The following is a 19,953-nucleotide window of genomic DNA, read 5'->3' on the forward strand; positions in this document are numbered from 1 at the left end:
CAGCAGGGTCCTCATCTGCGGCTCGTCCTGGTGAGATGATGAGGATGGCAACGGCAACAGTAAGAGAAGCCGCTGCTTAGATCATACCCCCTGCCTCCAGGTGCTAAATGGGATTTACTGGTTCCTACAAGGCGGGTGCTGCTCTGATCCCTTGATACAGATGAGGAATTGAGCCAAGTCCACAGCTGACCTCACAGTATGTGGTATCCTGCCGACTTCCCTGGCCCAGCCACCCTGCATGCCCCTTCCCACCCTGGGCCCAGCCATACCAGTGTTGGTTTGATGCCTTGGATCACTGTGCTCTCCTGCCACAGTTCCTTTGCACAAGCTCTTCCTGAGGCTTGGGCCACTGTTCATTCCTGTACCCTACACTTAATCTTCCCTGATCGGTCTTTCAGATCTCTCTGTGATTCTTCAAGGAGACCCCGCTGGATCCCCTCCCCCACCCGCCCCGGGGCAGGGTGCCCCATTAAAACTCAGTTGGCTCTGCCTGCCTCTCATCAAGGGTAGTGTCAGAACTGAACTGCTTTTATGTACGCAGTTTTCTGATTAACGTCTGGCTCTCTCTTCAGACCCCAACTCTGTGAGAGCTGTGGCTTGAAAGTGCTGCCTTGTAGGTAATTCTGTCATTGCACTTACCACACTGCACTGGAAGGATTTGTTTATTCATCTTTCTCATCTCTTGATCTGTGATTTTCCTGAGGGCAGCATCCGGGTCTTTTTCTAACATGGTACTCAGCTCAGTAAATATTTGGTGAGTTGAATTGAAATGTACTGGTTTTAGTGGGATAGAGTAACTGAGGAAAGGACCCCTGAAGACTCAGAGCTTAGGATGGGGTGAGCCCACAGAGTATAGTTATTCTGAACCCACCCCTCACCCTTGGAGATCTGGAGGGATTTTAGAGGCAAGGTGAGCTTTTAAAAGCTAAGTTTCTTATAGTTTTAAGCCAAGTTCCTTATAATTTTGATCACAGAATAGAGGGACCCACGACTTTCCCAAAGAAGCATCATATGACAGTTACTAATCCAAGAGAAGGGAGAAAGAAGGGACATCTTCAGCTCAGAGGTTCAGCTGAAGTTGAGGAAAAGTGGAGAAGACATAACTACTGGAATCTCACTGAGAATCATGTGGGGATTTGGCCTCCTTACAGTTAGTGGCCTTGTGTCATTTCCTTATCTCTCTTGGATGACCTTGCCTGGCTCATTCCCCCTGCTGTCATTGCTGACTTTGACTCTGTAAATGGTTTGGTCTGGTTACGTGGAAGAACCCCTCCTCTTGGGGGCTGGCCCTGTCCAGGACCTGGCACCCCTCTGTCTGACATATGAGTCGTAGGGCTTCCACACCTCAGAGAAAGAAGGGGATGGAGTGGAGGGAGAGAGAGAGAACAAACAGGGCTTCTCCTCTGACTGGGGGATGAGCAGGACAAGGGGCAAGTCGTGGGCGACGGGCCTGGGGCTCACCCAGGAGAGTTTTGAGACGATAATGCCAGGAAGCCACAGGCTCCCACATCCAAGCAGGGCCCGGCCTCGACTCTGCCCACCCCAGTTCCAAGGAAAACACGTAGCTGTTTGCAAAAGCTGTTTGCTTTCATCCTACCTCCTCCTTCCTATCACAACACATCATGAGTATGTTCCTTGGAGGTTTGAATAGTCCCTTTTAAGAAGTTCAGGGGAAACCATTTTTGGAGTAAGAGGATTAACGTAGTTAAATTTAATAGTAGCATATGATAGATTAACAGTAATGTGAAAGACACTGAAGCTCCAGTGCCCATTATGACGCTTGTAGATTGCCAGGCATTTTGCAATAAAAACACTAGCTAGTTATCACACATGTTTGATTGAAGGGACAATACCCTTGCCTTGTCCCCCACTGTGAAATAGCTCCTAGCACACTCCCTGGCATGTACATAAAATTTGCTTTGCCAATATTTGTTTAATTAATTCGGGAAATAGGAGGCTAACTAAAGGTTCTGACAGCGTTCTAGAGTGGGACAGAAAGCCTTCATTCGAAGCATATATTGCTCCAGTGTATTAGGTAATGACACATAGAACTGTTTGCCATTCTCCTTTGGCTTCCAGATCTAGTTCCCGTTTGTCCAAACTTATGAAGGTATTTTTTTTAATCTTTTTTTTTTTTTTAAGATTTTGTTTATTTATTTGATAGATAGCACAAGTAGGCAGAGTGGCAGGCAGAGGGAGAGAGAGAAGCAGGGTCCCTGCTGAGCAGGGAGCCTGACACGGGGCTCTAGCCTAGGACCCTGGGATCATGACCTGAGCCAAAGGCAGACACTGAACAGGTGCCCCTATAAATTTATTTCTGAGAGTGAACAGTGTTAAGTGGAATCCCAGTGGCTTAAATCAGATCAGAGGGTGTTTTGTTTTGTTTTAAATAACAACCAAGGAGTCGTTTTTGAAGAGGAGGCAGAGTCCTCTGTAACCTGATAATATAGCACAAACATTGAAAAAGAACATCTCGGGGTATTAGTGGCTGAGGTAGAAGAAGGACGTGCTGAAGTTGGAATTGGAAGATTAGAGCCGCAATCCAAACTTGAAAATCAGACTTGTCTGCCTGCCGTTGGTGGGCTGGGCCCCGGATGGTGCTGCGGAGCCCACGTCCAGAAGAGGGCGCTCCGAGCTAAGTGTTCCAAGGGCTGGGCCAGACTAGCAGGTCACTAGAAGAGGCTGTTTATGTTATGTCTTGTTTCTTTTCCATGTTTTCACGTTCTCTGTAGGAATAAAAGAGAGTTTTCTCCCTCTGTGCCAAAGAAGCCTCTTCTAAAAGTATAACTAAAGTGATGACTTCACAGATTAAGTACCAAAACCCAAAAGTATAATCATGTTTAAACAAAAAAAATTTAATGGCCTTCAACCTTTGATCTTGCTGAAATCTATGGACAAATTTCCCACACCAGGAACTCTTTTAATGTGCTTAATGGGCCCTCTGGAATCAGTATTTTCAAATATCAATCCTACATCTAGAAGATGGATGATCAAATAAAGAAGGGGAAACTGATTTTATCTTTCGGAGAGTTATGTGGATGTGTTCTGTATTTGTCAAGTTAGTAGGAAGAGGAACCTAGCTATGCGCATTGCGGTCCTTACCCACAACACCTTGATTAAAAAGAAAGCTGTGTATTCATCAACTATAAAGCTTAAAAGATACTTCAAAGCCTTGTTTCCATTTACAAGCATCTTGGGAAACATCTTTTTCCCTACATTTTTTATTCCTGGGCCCTGAGGGACAAGCAGACAGATTCAACAAGTACATGGAAGAGACAGCACACTCCATACAGATTCTGTGGCTGGCACATTTAATATTAAGAATTTGTCCTATGACGGGACTCACACCAGTGTGCAGAGGTCCCTGTAGGAGGTTCACAGCAGCACTGTTCATCATAGCAGGAGCAGCACCTGGGTGGCTCAGTTGGTTAAGCTCTGACTCTTAAATTTCTGCTTAGGTCCTGATCTCAGGGTTGTGGGATCAAGCCCCGGGTCAGGTTCATCCTCCATGTGGAGTTGGCTTGTCCCTTTCCCTTTGCTCCTACCCTCCCCCAACTTGCACAAGCGCTCTCTCTCTCTCTCAAATAAATAAAAGCCTTTTAAAAATCCCACTTAAATAATAGCAGGAATTTGGAAACCACATGTACCAATCATAGAATGGTAAGTTGTACAGCCAAGCAAATACCAGGCAGCCTTAAAAAAGAGACATGGACACATATGAACATAGATGAGTGGGGGAAAAAGGAAGCCCTAGGATAATATATGTGGAATTATCCCATAACTTATTTTTAAAATTATACGTGTGTCTGTAGCTACATGGCTAGAAACCTAAAACAATTATTAGCTCTGGAGAATGGGATGGGGTGGGTGAGGAGGAACTCCCATTTCTTTTTTTTTTTTTTTTTGCAGATATTTTTCTGATTTAAAGGAAAAACTAGTAACACTTTTGAAGCCCTCTGAAAAGAGGGGAAGAATACTATTCACTCAGTCTTTCCCTTCTGCCCCCAAACTTGCTAAATCCCTCCTCCTGGGGAATCCTTCCCACTGTACCCACCTCTGCCCTGGGTCCTCTTCTGTCCCGCAGGGCCTGGCTTCCCAGAGGAAGCCAGAGCCCCGGCACCTCTCCATCATCACCAGTCCTCTGGAGTCCTCCTTCCACCCCACTCTTTTACTTAAAGTGCCCATAACCAGGGTGCCTGGGTGGCTCAGTGAGTTAAGTCCTCTGCCTTTGGCTTAGGTCATGATCCCGGGGTCCTGGGATCAGGCCCTGCATCAGGCTTTCTGCTCTGCAGGGAGCCTGTTTTCCCTTCTCTCTCTGCTTGTCTCTCTGCCTACTTGTGATCTCTGTCTATCAAATAAGTAAATAAAATCTTTTAAAAATAAATAAATAAATAAATAAAGTGCCCATAACCTCCTCCAATAACAGGATTGCAGACTTGTGACCCCTGAGCCAGATGTGGCCCGAGGCTATGTAGGTGGCTAGGGTCACATGTTTGGTGGTGTTTATTCTTGATGGATTTGATACTGGGAGATTTGCCCTAGAATTCCTGCTCTCTCTTCTTTAACCACCGGAAGATCTGGCCCAGTACACCCACCTTCCCACATGGCTGGAACTGAGCGTCAGCTGGGCCCAGGATCTCTATCACTGTCTTGCGGACTCTCCTGGCCCCCTGGTCAGTGGAGCATTTGATCCCATTTTATACTCTTCTTCTCTGTTTAGTTTCAACAGTAGCACCAGATTCTAAGTTTTCTCCTTTCTCTTTAACTGCCCTTGTTCAGCATCCTGCCCTGGCTTCTTTTCCTTTAGCCATCCTTTGAATTCCAGCATCCCTCAGGAGTCTGTCCTTGGTGTACTTGCTCTCCTTGTCTCCTTTTCTCCTTGTCCCCTTGTCTCCTTGCCTGCCTCGGGTTCTGCTCTTGTCTCCCAAATCCCAGGTAACCTCTGCCTTCATTCATGACAGTACAGTGGTTACAAAGTAACCCAAACCACAGACCTTAGTCATACTCCCTTTCCCTCAGTACCCACAGGCCTCTCCTAAGGATTTGACCTAAATATTCCTTACGTTTCATTTCCTTCCTTTCCTATCATCCCCATCTTGAGTCAGGCCAGCAAAATCTTGACCCCTATCCAAAGCAATTGCTTCTACTGTTTCTTTCTATAGCTTGGTACTCTCATATCATCCACAACATCTCCAGCCTTATCCTCCCAAACCACAAAGCTGATCAAGCCTCATCCTTGCTCAAATGACCTTCCGTATTCTTCACTCTCTGCCAGCCCAAGTCCAGTGGTCTGCTTTCAGCCTTTATTCATTCAGGCAACAAACTGAGCACCCATTATTTGTCAGGCCTTGAAGACACTTTCGTTGAGAACAAGTAGTGATCCTTGCCTTTGTGGGACCATGTTGTACCTGGGACTTTACAGACTCCCTACCCCCAACATGCACACACACATTAAAGGACAAACTAAAACTCAGTTATCAAGGGACTATAAGAATAAAGAGTAAAGCTAAACTTTAGGATAAGCAGGCAAGACTCCTTGAGGTGATGACATTTAGGCTGAGACCTGAAGGAAGAGAAAATGCAGTGGGTAGTTCATTCCAGACAAAATCTCTCCTTCTCATGCTGGCCTTTCTTCAGTCCCTTTTCCTATCTACTCTGCACTCCATGCAGGCTGAACCACCATCAGTACTCACATACACTATACTCGGGGGTGCTTCTGCCCTAGCTGTGATCTTCCCATAGGAAGGAACTGGCTTGTTCATTTGGGTCCCTGGTGCCTGGCACATGGTAGGCTCAATAACTGTGAGATGAAAAACTGGATGGTTGGATGGATGGATGGGTAGGTGGGTGGGTGGATGGATGGATGGATGGATGGAAGGATGGATGGATGGATAGGTAGTTGGGTGGTGTATGGGTAGATGGGTGGATGGATGCATGCATGGGTGGATGAATGGATAGGTGGATGAGTGGATGAACAGGTAGGTGGCTGGGTGATGGATAGGCATAGGATGCGTAGATGGGTGGGTGAGTAGGTAGATAGATGGGTGGGTGAAAAAGCATATATGCTTTAAACTGAGCTGGCTGTACTGTCTTTTGGAAATGATTTTATAACCAACAAAGCTGAGGCTTGGAGTTTGCTGGAGTTGGCTTGTGCTGTGAGAAAAGTGATGGAAAAGAATTCTCACTCAGGTTTTCTGCTACTTTAGCTACACATTGTTTTTCTATTTAATCATCCTTATTATTGTGAAATGGGCAAGCATTTTTTTTATTAAGGTGGAATTGACATGCAATATTATATAGTTTTAGGCATGCAACATAGTAATTCAACAATTATATGCATTACAAAATGCTCACCATAATGTGTAATTACCATCTGTCACCATATAAAGTTACTATAATATTACTGACTATATTCCAGGCAGGCATTTTGTCTTACAAATAAAAAACAGTAACATTTAAAAAATTTTTTCTCAATAAACAGTCCTTAACTGGGTCTTGCTTTAATTTTACGGGAATTTTTGAAGGCAGAAAAACACCAGGCACTGTGCACAGTGCTTAAGTGTCCAGCCTGTGGGGCTAGATCACGGTGTTCAAATACTGATCCAGCCACTACCCACAGTGGGAGGTCAGTAGGTCCTAGGGAACCTCACCAAGCCCTCAGTTTCTTTATCTATAAAATATGACTGACAACAGTACGTACTTTCAGAGGGTGGCTGGAGGACTGAAAGCACAGCATCTGAAACAAAGTAAGGACTCAAACAACTGGGAGGTGCCGCTCTTATGGGACTGAGGATTCTTCAGCCTGGCCCATCCAAATGCCTCCTAAAGCTTCTAGAAGAATCCTAGCCAAAGATGACAAAGGGCATGCACTTGGAGTTATTTTTCTGGTGGAAGAGGAGAAATTCTCTTGCTCCTATGCTTCCTGACTTCGTAATAAGCATGGAAATGGCCACAGACACAACAACACACACACACATCCAGCTCCCATCAGCTTCTGACCATATCCCTGCTCCCACTGCCCTATGTTATGCTAGTTCAAGGTCACACTAACCAGCTACAAACAGAGCCAGGTGGCGGGGTTACAAGGTACCTCACACAGTGAGACTGTAGTTTCTGTTTGTCTAATCTGGACTTCCTCACAAGACCTCAACTGTTAGGTGGCTGAGAACAGCTCAGTATTGTCCAGGATAAGAATTTTAAACAGAGCTGTTAAGGACTACTCTGCCACTGAGATTCCCCCGTCTTTGGCCACCCTCCCGCTCCTTTTGGAACTATCATCTAGTGGTAAGAGGAGTGAGGGTCTCTGAGTCTCTCACCAGAAGATCTGAGACCCTCATTCACAGGCCTCTGGGACCCAAGGTCTCAGCATGGAGCGCTTCGCCTGCCCTGACACTGCCCACTCAGGGCCTTCATGGCTCATGTTAAGGTTCTAGTCTGTCTCAGTGTGGTCAGGGTTCAGGGCGGCTCCTTGGCTGACTGGCTCCTGCTGGCCATGGGCTCCTCGCCTCCCCACCCTAGAGGTCTCCCCCAGCCCCACAGCGGGGTCACCCTGCAGTGACCTCTGGCTCTCATCTCAGCATCTGCATCATGCAGGGAGAGCAGGAGGTCCAGAATATGAGTTACACCCACTTGCCCTGCATCACACCCATCCACACTCTCAGCCCTCCGGGCCTCCCTGTGTTGTAGGCCAGCCATGCTGCCCCCAGCTCATCCAGATGCTTCCTCTGCCAAACCACCTCCACCCCCTACACACACACACACACACACACACACACACACACACACATCCCTTTTTTTTCCACCTCTACCTCCGGATGCTCTGGGGGCAGACAGGCATCCCCCCTACACAGAGGTGGAAATGCTACAGTCTCTCTATAGACCTAGACTTAGCTGTATTAAATGGGAAGCCAAGCAATTCTACAAGACTTCCTTCCACAAATGTTGGCAGTTGAGCTGATGATATGTCCTCTTTATTCTGTGTTCTCCTTTCCTTCTCTGGCTCTGTGTGACAGGCTCCCTGACCCAGCCTCTGGGGAAGGAGGCTCCAGATGGAGCATGGTTTAAAGGCAACAGGATGAGGTGGGAGGGATCAAAATACATTGCTTTGTATTTGCCAGATACTCTCCCTCTTGCACCCATGCCTGTTCAAGGCCTACCACAGCTAAAAGCGCCAGTGTCTTTCAAGACACTTTTCTTTGCTTCATTCTCACCTGTGTTCATTCAGTGACAGTTACTGAGCCCCTGACGTGCAGGCACAATGCTGAGATCCAAGTCAGTAACTGCCTGCCTTGCAGATGTGATATGAATACAGCAGAACACCTTGAACAACAGGGGGTTGAACTGCGTGGGTCCACTTATATGTGGATTTTTCCACATATATATCCCTTCCTTATGATTTTCTTAACATTTTCTTTTCTCTAGCTTAGTTAATTGTAAGAATATAGTATAGAATATACAAAATATGGGTTGACTGTTTATGTTATCATTCATGCCTCTGGTCAACAGTACGCTATTAGTAGTTAAGTTTTTGGGAAATCAGAAGTAATACATGGATTTCAGACTGCACAGGAGGGCAGCTTCCCTTCACCCCCATGTCATTCAAGTGTCAACTATATTCTCATCATGTGAAAAGATGCTCAAGATCATTAGCCATGAGGGAAGTGCAGATCAAAATCATAGTGAGCTACTATTTCCCACCCACTAGGACAGCTATCATCAAAAGATGGATACTAACAAGTGTTGGCAAGGATATGGGGGAGTTGGAGCCCTCATACATTGCTGATGGAAGTGTAAAATCGGTATAGCCACTTTGGAAAGCAATATAGTGGTTCCGCAGATGGTTATCCAGAGAGTTACCATACGAGCCTACAATCCCACTGCGAGGGATATACCCAAGAGAAATGAAAACATGTTCATACAAAAACATGTACCTTAATGTTCATAGCAGCATTATTCAAAATAGCCAAAAAGTGGAAACAACCCAAATGTCCATCAAATGATGACTAGGTAAATAAGACATAGTGTAGCGGCACAGTGGAATATTACTAAGCTATAAAAAGGAATGAAGTACTGATAACATGCTACTACACAGATGAACCTTGAAATCATTACGCAGTGTGAAAAGAGGTGGTCACAATATACTCTATTTTGTATGATTCATTTGTATGAAATGTTCAGCGTAGGCAAATTCATAGAAGCAGAAAGTAGTTTGGTGGCTGCCAGGGGTTGGGGGTGGGTAGAATGGGGAGTGGCTGCTTAATAGGTGTGGGTTATTTTTAGTATGATGAAAATGTCCTGAAGGGATATAGTGGCCGGAGTTGCACAACTCTGTGAAAATAGTGAGAGCTATTGCATTGGACACTCTGAATGAGTGAAATGTGTGGTATGTAAATTATGTCTCAAGAAAGCTGTGAAAAGATGTGCTCATTTCATTCTCCCATCGAACCTCTTTCCTAGTGCCTTACATCTCCTAGGACAAATAGGAGTTCAACTTCCAGTCACTGCAGTACTTTCTCCAATACACTTATTAGAGTCTGATAGTAGGAAACTTAAATACCTATTTAATGATTTTTAAGCAATTATGTTCTATTAGAAGGTAAGCTCCAAGACAGCAGGGACTTTTGTTTTGTTCATTGTTGTATCCACCATGCTTAACATAGGCCTGGCACATGGTAGGGTCTCAAATTGTCATTGAACGAGCAGATGCTTTCATGGAGCTCACACACCAAATGGACACAGAAGGCCAGTGATGACTGCTACTCATCATTTACTCAGTGTGTATTTCCTGCAGCCTCGTGGTGTGTGCAGTGAATGAGTAAAGCAGCTGTGTCTCTGTGCTGGGGGGGGGAACTTATAGCAAAGGAAGCTTATACCGAGAAGGTTTAACACTTTGATGAAACACTGAAAACAAGTAATATCTAACATTCACTAAAGATCTGCATATATTGAAAGCAGAAATTCTGTTAAAGTTCCTCTTACTAGGGCTTTGTGCGAAGTCGGGCTGAGTTAAGACAGTTGTGAATCTTTAAGAAAAAGATTGTGAAGGATAGAGGATGAATGAGTAGAAGGTCAATCCAGAAAGAAAGAAAATGGGTGCTTTCCAGTGATTTTGCTGGTTCCAAGAAGGCAATTCCAAGTTATGATTTTGAGTTCTTGTTGAGGTGGGGAGTAATATCGGGAAGGGGGAAAGCGCCAAGAACCATCCTCCATGTCCACTGTCGGGAAGTCTTCGAAAAGAGATAGGAAGGGAAAGAGTGACTCAGTGGCTGGGAGGAGAGGGAACAAGGGTGTTTTAAAGAGATGGGGAAGATTTCATTACAGTGCAATGGCCTTCTTCACAATGGAAAATTATGGGAATGACAGCCAAGAGGTCAAGAGAGAGGGCAACAAGATATATGATGATGACACGGTTGGGAAACCAAGGGGCCAGCTTGTAGATACACAGCCCATGGTGGGTGATGGAGGTCTTGAGTCAAAAATGAAAGCAAGAAAACTAGTCCAATTGACTTTTCTCACACTTACAACCTCCTCATTCCATCTCTTTTTGGCCCCACATTTTCATTTTAATATGCAGGGTTTCTAGAAAACCTATAATGGGAAGGAGATGTGAAACAGGGCTAGGAACTGATTAAGACATGACCATGGCTCTTGCGCAAAGCAGGTCAGGGTCAGAGACTTAAGACACTTGGAGAAATGGGAGGAGACAAGAAAGATGGGCAGAATAAGGTTCAGGGTCAAGGATGACGCCATAGAATCTAGCACAAATTGCTCACTAGAGTTTAGGGAAAAGGGAAGGATGGGTCAGAGAAAGACCCAAGACCGAGGAAGCTTACGAGCTAGAAAATGAATGGGTAGATCTTGGAGGATCTTCCTAAAGGGGTCAGCTGAATTTGCAACTAGAGCTCCCCTGAGCTCACTCCCAGAGCTCAGGGGAGCTTAAGAGTTAGAGTGAGCCCAACTCACAGATGACCCTGTGAAGGAGAACAAGGTGAGGTTTTCTTTTTTCTTGAGGCCAGGTACCTCCACTGTGTTTTTGGTTTGCCCAGCTATCCACCTGTCAGAAGGAACAGATGACAAAGATGGCTTGTCTTCTTCAGAGGTGGTCTTGCCAACTGGTTAAGGGCAGGCATTTTAGCCCAGGATGCTGCTGAGTCTCTGAGGCTCCCTGGGTCTGTGTCACTGAGCATGCGTACAGGCCTTGCTCCTCTAAGGACTGTGTCCTTGCCTATAGAAGCAGGGGTGAAAAGCAAGGGCTATAGCTGGGATGAAATGGGGTAGTAGAAGCAAAACTCCCAGCACAGTATGCACTTAAAATACTTCCCAGGCCTTGGGGACAGTTTTCTTTGGCTATTTTCACATCTCTAGAATCAGGAAGTATGGCATTTTTTTTCACAGTGGTATGTAAAATGATGGTGTATCTTTCAATTTATGATTTCTTATATTTAATAAAACACGCAAGTAGACATCTAGTTAGAGGCAGTTGGGGTGTTTTGTGGTTATTCTACCTGTGCTAGATTCACGGCTCCATCAACATCTATGGGTTTCATTTTTGACTCCAGGTGGGTTGAGCCTTTTCCCTGGGGACAGAAGCCTGGCCCTGTCAGCCAAAGAGTCACCTCCACTGAGGGCAAGTCTTGGCTTGGCTACCAATCACCATGAGACCAGGGCTAGGTGCCGTCACCTCTCTGAACCTCAGTTCTCTCTCCTCTATAAGGGGGATAACATGTGAGGACAAAATGGCATAGAGTCCTATAAAGGGCTTAGCACAGTGCTGCATTGCATACACATTGAATAATGATGATGATGAGACTAATAATTAAGTAATATATATATATATACATATATGTATATTTCCTCGATTTCCTAATTTTATATATATATATATATATATATATATATATATATATATATAATAACCAGATTACATTTCCTAAAAAGTGTTATTATTTCTGAAATACCTGGGGAGCCCCATCACAAAACATCCAGCTTGGACTCTTAGCAGGAAGGGATCTTAGAACCCAAACCAGTGCTCCTATCTGTGCTGGTGTGTGTCTAGGACTGCAGCCTCACCTCACACGCTGTCCCGCAACTGCCATCCTCCTTTCTGATCCAGCTTTCCATCTCCCCAGCACTCCCTTCCTCTGGACTTTGGCCCCTCTGGACACATTACTTTAGGAACTATTTGCCTTGGGAAAATGGCTGGCTCATCTCCCTTGGAAAAGACCACCATAAACCGTGGGGTTTCTCAAGCAACTGCTGACCCAAGAGCTTCCCCAACAAGGCTCCTCTCTGTCCCATCAGCCCCCTATCTCCTCTTGCACCATTGCTCCCTTTGCCCAGTGGTCTGCCTCTGTCCTTGGTGGGATTCCCTCAGTACTCGGTAGCCTACATGTAAGTGCATGTTTTTCTCGAAGCCTCTTACCTCTACCTAATGAGTCTGGCTTATCAAAATCAGTCAAGATCTATGTTTATCACCAAGTAACTCACACACCAGAGCCTCCCCGTATCTTGAGAGCTCCCTGGCATTTCCCATCCGAAGTTCTCCACAGTCTTGAGAGCATTGCACGGATTTCCTCTCCCAGTGGTAGAAACAGGCTTTCCTCTGGGGAGTGGGGGGCTGCAGGGGCTCCCAGGCAGATAGGCTCTACCAGCTCCTTTCCCTTTATCGTTGATATTTCTCCTCGATTCATGAGGACGCAAACTGGAACTAATGACTTTTCCCCAGGTTGGCCCTCCAGCAAACCTTCCTCTTTTCAGGTGAGACCCACCCCCCAATCTACCTTGTTCCACCTTGAATAGCTGATCTGCCTCGTTGCATCAGTCCCAGGGTTAGGAAAACCCAGATTTTTAGGTACACCTTTGCCAACAGAATTGTACTGTTGCACAAGCCACTCCGGCATGGCATTTGAAGAATGTTCTCTGACATTGCTCGTTTCCCCTCGAGGTCTGGTTTTCATGGAGTTGGATCTGGAGCAGCACCGTGGGCCCTCCAGATGCCCCTTGGGAAAGCTTTGGAATTAGGACTTTTCACTGGGTTTGCGACACAGTGGAATGACTCTCATGGTCTAAGGAGCATGCCGAAAAAGTCCTAGCTTCTCAGAACTTGTTTCTGCTCGCTTAAGAATCTTAAGGCCATAGTGCAGTGTGCTGGCTGGGTTGGCGCGTAGGGCTTCACACAATGCAGCAGCACTGTGGCATCCGTGAATCAGAGACTGGCAAGCACAACGTGTTAGACAAGACATATCTATCTGCCTTTCTGTCCATCTGTATATCCTCAGATGCGTTCCCCCCAAAATTGTGGCATTTAAGCCAGGCTGCGGAAGACAATGTGGCATCATAAAGATGTCTAGGCTACAGCAAGATGAGCCAAACTCAAGCCAGGGGTAGAAATAAAGCGAAGAAGGGCTGCCCACCTTGTATGCAGTTCCTACCAGGCTAATGGGGAGAGGCAGTGGAGAGAAACGAGTGGGCTTTCTCCCACTCCCAAATGGCCACACTACAGAGGTCTTCTCTTAGGGGGATTTGAAGACTGAAGCACCTTGGGCGGGCAGGTTTTGGAACCTGGGGCCACACTAGTCCAAGCTCTCCAGAGCTCTGCTCCCTGTTCACGCCCACAAAGGACAGAGGAAGTACGCTGGCTGGCCTACTGGTGGAAGCCTGTGTACTGCCCTCTGGGCACCCAGCTTGTCCCTTTTCCCAGTCTCCCCATCCCGGCTCTCCACTTTGGCCCTGCTCCCATGGACTAGGGTGCCACAAAGGTTCTGCCCGCCAGCCCTCATGCACAAAGGCACGTCTCTCTGGAGCAGAGAAGGGCAGGCCCTCAGGGGAGGGCCTGGCCTCCACACCTCTCCCCTTAAGGGAACAGACAGGTCCAGTCCAGTGAGTTGGGGAGAGGCTCTTGCCCTCGTTAAACATCTCCCAGGCTCAGGCAGAGAGGCACAGTGACTGCGTGAGAGGAAGGTGCTCTGTTTTGGGCACCTGGTGCGACAATGCTATGTGAGAGGGGTGTGACACCACCCAAATCAAATCAGATTAAACCAGTCAGGAGACAAGTAACTGCTGCCCAGTCCTTTGCTCCTCCATCAGTCAAAAATCTGTCCTCTGAAAATCTCCTCGATTTCCTAATTAATACACAGAAGAGAAGACACTAACCATTCTGCATTTGTCCTCTCTCCGAGACTGTGATTTACAGAGTGACTTTGAGCTTGACTGTGGCTGTCACTGTTCCCATGCACTTATTTGAGCCACCCTTAGTTAAGTATAAGGGACCTGACAAAACATAGGAAAGGAATAAAGGTGAGGTCATGGTCAAAGGCATGGGCTCTGCAGTCAGGATTCCTGGATTTAAATCCAGAAAGGCAGTTTGCCTACACAAGGAGACCAGGGATGGTGCCTACCCCACGTGCTCGCTCTAAGGATGCAACAAGGTAACACGAGTGAAGCACATGGCTCCCAGCACACAGAAAGCATCTCAGTGGTTTTAGCTATGATTTTTGTTGTTACCGTTATTCAGAATGAGTAAAACCAACTTCCTGTGCTTGATGGAGGGTGAGAAGTGAAATCGTCTATGAGACAGACCATGTAGGTGGCAGGATGGGAGTGTGAGAGCCCGGGGAAGATGGAGTCCTGGGGGATGTGGGGGAAGCTGTAGCCGCTCAGCCAGGACAGACAGGCTTCGCAAGTGTGGTTGTGGGGTGAGGGAATGGCTTCACTGGGGGCCCAGGTATGGGACATAGAGGTGGTCATCTTCCCACAGGGGGCCGGGTGCTGCTGGGCAGGGTGATGGGCAGGACACACAGGGTCACCTCACACTCATCTGGAGTCAGGTCATAGAGGACCTCGGTGCCAGTCTGAAGACTTTTGACTCTTATCGGCAAGCTCTGGGGAGCCAGTGGAGATTTTTGAGAAGGGAATTTGGTAGATGCTTCTGGTAACATTTTACAGGAAAATAGTGGTGGTGGGAGAGGGCAGGGCAGAGGCAGAGCAGAGGCCACGGGGTACAGTGCTCTGTGTTTCCATCCTGAACAATTCATCAGTCTTCAGGTGCTTGCTTACTGCTCATCTTCTTCCCTGGACTGCACTCTGGTCAAGGGCAGGGGCCGCGTGCTTCCTCTGCACTGCCGTACCCCCCTCAGCACCATCCCCGGGGCTCCATCAGCTGCTAATGAATGGAAACAGGAAGGGAGATGATGGTTCCAAAACCACGGGGGGCGGACAATGAGGAGAATTTGACAAATGACCGGAACTTAACACAGGAATTGCCAGATAACTCAGGGTATGGGTACGCAGGATGGAGGCAGGGATGGAGAGGCTGTTCGCCGACAGAGTAGACATGAGCAGGAGAATCCTACTCTACAGAGCAGAGGTGAGCTCCCTGGGGCGAGTGCCTCATCGGAAAGGAGTCACCCACCCATTCAGAGCTGAGAGTGGGGCAGGTAGTGGGGGTTAGGCTCTGCGGAGAGGGCAGGTGCAGGAGAGTCGGAGCAGAGGGAAGAGGGGAATCTGCAAGGGAGAACAACCTGGAACCTGAACAGAGAAGTGGACAGAGGTGGCTACCCTGGGGGGCACTCTGCATCCTCAGATCCATGATGTAAGAGTTCTCTCAGGGAAGCCACAGGAGACAGGCCCAAGGCACAGGATCACAGCATTCAAGGGGGAAGCTGTCACTGGTCCATGCTGCACAAACCTTCAGAGGCTCAGCAGGTGGAAAATGGAAGACAGAGCTGAAGGATCAGCCTCATGCCTCTAAGCTCTGTTGTTCTAATTACGTCTTACGCTGTCACTGAGTCCTTATTCTGGAGGAGGATCCGGATGCCATGGCCTCCATTACCAGAAACTTTCCATGGCTTTCCACTTCCTAGACAGTCAGGCCCAGAGTCTGTGGCAAAGCATTTCAGTGACTCCACATCTGGTCTTAAAAGCACCCCCTTCTCCTACATCCTTCCCCATCCCATCAGTCTGTGGCTCTCCCTCTCCTTGTTGCATGCCAGGGACTCTCATGCCTTCATGGTTGGTGTAGGCTGTTCCTTCAGCCTGGAAGGTCCTTCCCCCCACCCCCATGGCTGCTAATTACAACTCTTCTTATCCTTCAAGGCCTCTGTCAAATGCTACCTCTCCTGCAAAGCCTTCCATGATATCTCCAGCAAGTAGGGTCCTTCCTCCCTTCCAGGACCCATGGAGTGCTTTGTCTAGCAATTACTTCATTCTTTCTAGGATTCCATAGAGCTGGTAGCTTGTCTCTCCCCTCTGCTAGCTTATGTATGAGAGCAGAGGACATGTTCTATCTTTGAATCGCCCACAGCATGCGATCTCATGCACAGAAGGCAGTCAACCAATACCAGCAAAGCATATGAAGGGAGAAGTACTCCAGAGCAGGAGTGGCTGGGAGCTCTACCATTTCCCACTATTTGTTTGGAAATTATGGGGTGCCTCATAGTTATTTGGCCTTAGGGGTTCGCTCTGTAAATAAATATCTTGGCCCAGCAGTGCATTGCCTTACAAGTACATGTGTTACCCATGATCTCTAGAGCCATTTTGATAGTGAGGATACACTCTTATACCTACACAAAGATTTTGCTGAGCATTGCCTGGAGTTAAAGAAAAATGGAAAAACTTGGCCTGGCCATCAGAAGTGCTTTGTCATTATGTGATATCCCTGATGGCAGTTTAGAGAAAGCCCTAGACAGTTCCACCAGGATTATAAGCATATTTCAAGAGCCATGAATTAGGAGGATAAAGTTTCCCAAACACTCAATTTACAAACTCAAAAAGCATCTGTTCATTCAATCATCTATCTTTTCCTTCTGCCCCTCCACATGGGCTCTAATGGTATTTAGATGTAATGAATATCCTGATTTATTTCTCAACAGCTTGCTGTCTGTAAGGAAAACATATATTCAAGAAATACATTCAGCAAGGTTCAGTGATCACCTACTATGTGCCAACAGTGTGTCTGGGTTAATGATGTACAGTACACGAGTCAGGGTAGTTCTTTCTGTGGTCTGTGTTTTAGGGGTTAGATATTTTCTGTTTTGTTATATAAAACTGAGAACAGTTTAGGATTGCTGTAGACAGTCCTGCCTTTTTTTTTCCTACTTTGTTTTTATTTTAGGATAGACATTTATAAAACACAGCTGGCTAAATGCTAAATGCAGCTGTGAACAACAGAATTTAAATATATCTCTAATCCAACAAACCTGGTTCTTGGCAAGGAAGGGGAAAAAAAGTTAATTGTTTTTTAATTTAGTCTTACACACACACACACACACACACACATACATACACAAAGAGTAGAAGGGTAATATAGCCAAAGGGTAATAGTGAGTGATTTTTTTTTTTAAGTTCATTTTACTTGGATCCTGCACTGTAGATTGGACAGGAGTTTTCCAAAACATTGAACCTGTGAGAAAAATCTTCTTCTATTTTCATAATGATAGAAACCACCCTTTTCTGAGCATTCATTCTAGGCTGGGCAGATGGCTTGAGAGAGCTTTGCCTGACTTGCCTCATTGCACTCTCTGGGGTGTATGCCATTTACGCATGAAGAAACTAAGGCTCAGAACAATGAACTTGCCTGCAGTCACACTGTCGGTGAGGGATAGGACCGGAACGTACAGCCAGCTGCCTGACTTCAGGGCCCACATTGTAGCCACAACTGGGATTTTTCTTAACCCACCTGCATTGCGACACAGTGGCACCAAAACATACTTGAGAGGTGAGTAATGACAAGACTGGGAAAATGGAGAGTATTGTAAATGCCATTGTCTTTGCTTTCATTCTGAAGGACAGATGCCAGAAATATGCTAGCTGGCCTACCCAACAGAGCCCCCTGGATAAGTGTCTTTCTCCATTCTGTATTTCAATACATAGTCATTTTCTCTTTAATAGTAATACAGATATGCATACATGTTTTTTAGAAGGAAGTTCAGTAAAGCATTATTAATATTAGTACTACAAACTGAATATCTGGTAACAGAGGGCCCATTAAGTAAATTGTAGGGAAATGCACTGCGACTGTGAAGAATTCTTTTTTAAAAGAATGTAAAATGGAATGGAGAATGCCCGTGATAAAGTGAAAAAGTAAGTTAAAAGTCTATAAATACTGTATGATCCCATTTTTGTTTAATACACACATGCTGTCTGTATGCATCAATAGGGAGGTAGGTAGAGATGGAGAAACAGAAACACAGGAAAAGGACTATAAAAATATCAATATCACCAATATTTTAATAGCGATCATCTCCGGACAATGGGTAAACTTTATTTCTGGTATTGGCTACCTTTCCCATAGTGAAATATATTAATGATGTAAAGATAATAATTTTAAGTAACACATACTCATTAACCCAACAATTTCAGTAAACAATTTTTGAGTATCCACTATGTACCAAGTGCTATGTGTTCCAAACATTAGAAAAGAAAATACGAACAAAAAGGAAAATCTGCTGATATCCCCGCGCCACTCACATTCTGGACGATCTCCTTCCAGACTCTTTCAGTGCAGTTTTTGGAACTGAGGCGTCATAGAGCAGGCAGCCCTGAGTCCTGGTCAATAGGAGTTCGTTCAGCCAGTCAGGGCCAAGCAGCCCCCAAGCCCCAACTCTGCCACTTGGACCAGCAGACGACGCTGCCCCCTAAGCTTTAGCTCCGTTCCCAGTGACCAGGACTAAGCGTGGTACCCGCCTCATCGGTCTCTTGGAGGATGCAGTGAGTTACAAGTAAAGTACCTGAGGTACATAGCAAGTCATGTTATTATTATTGCTGTATGTAGAACAGATACGCTGCGATTCTGCTTTGTTTTCCTTCTCCTTTCTTCCCAAGAGTGTAAATAGTTGTGTTTCTCTTGGACAGCAGAGACCACTGTTTGGGTCCTTTGGGTGTATAAAGTCACCTTTGAATTTTGTTTGCAGGTGAGATCACCCAGTTAAAGCCTTTTGGCCTCATACCCAAGCCAAAGCTGTAAAGGACAGAGAGAGGGGCCATGGTGGAGAGGAGCTTGTGTGCACCTTTCAGAAAATCATGGCAGTCAGTGTTGGACAAAAATCTTACTTAATTGGGTTTGGAAACCTAATAAATCTGTCGAGTTATAGGCAATAGGACATCTAAACTTTCATGGCTTATTCCGACCACTTATTGCCTTTGAGCTTTGGTGTTCTGTTCTGTCTTCTGAATGGGGGTACTTAGGGCTCTTTGGAAGGACAATGGCCAGTGGCAGGCTCATTCTTGGAAGAATCTGCCTGTTTCTAGCCGTGGCATGGCCTGGCTGCAGCCTAGCCACCATCATCTCCTTTCTGCACAATTCTGAGGCCTCTGAACTCATGCCCTGCCTTCCCTCCCACCCCTCTTAGGGTCTGTTTTCCACCCACAACCCAATAAGCATCTTAAAATGTCCATCACTGTATGTTACCTCCTAATTTTAATCCCCAGTGACTTTCCACTGCCCTCAGACAAAAGCCCCAACTTTCAACATGACACCACATCTCTGTGTGATCTGTTCTTTGCATGCTTCCCCATTTTGAGCACATCTTCCCCCTGTCCACGGTGCTTGAAGTATCCTGGCCTTCTGTTGGAATTCTAGAACACGCCATACACTTGCTCACCTCAGGACCTTACCCCTATTCTTCCTTCCACACAGAATATTCTTGGCCTTACTCTGCTTGTGTGACGCCCCTCGTTCTTCCGGCCCTCTCTTCCGTGCCACGACCTTAGAGAGGCTTTCCTTGGCTACCTAATTTGTCACAGCTCTTCTTGTTGGTGCCTTGTTTGTACCTTTTATAGACTTGGCCTGAACAAATTTCTACGATTTCACATATTTATTTGTTGGCTTACTTGGTGTGTGTGTCTACGTGCTCAGCTTGCCTGTCCCCGGTATTCCCTACCCTTTGAGAATATAAGGTCTCCGAGGGCAGGGACTGCATCTTTCCCTTTGTTGCCGTGTCCTCTGGCAGAGGCTCT

At 46.2% G+C, this 19,953-nt stretch overlaps 1 protein-coding gene across 3 annotated transcripts in view; it reads right to left on the reverse strand.

Annotated features, from left to right (window-relative positions):
* The window catches only part of FGF1 (fibroblast growth factor 1), a 98,573-nt gene that overhangs the window by 59,007 nt on the left and 19,613 nt on the right, over window positions 1-19,953 (reverse strand). The window lies entirely within an intron of this gene.

Source organism: Lutra lutra, chromosome 5 (genome assembly GCF_902655055.1).
Source record: "Lutra lutra chromosome 5, mLutLut1.2, whole genome shotgun sequence".
NCBI classification, from domain to species: domain Eukaryota; kingdom Metazoa; phylum Chordata; class Mammalia; order Carnivora; family Mustelidae; genus Lutra; species Lutra lutra.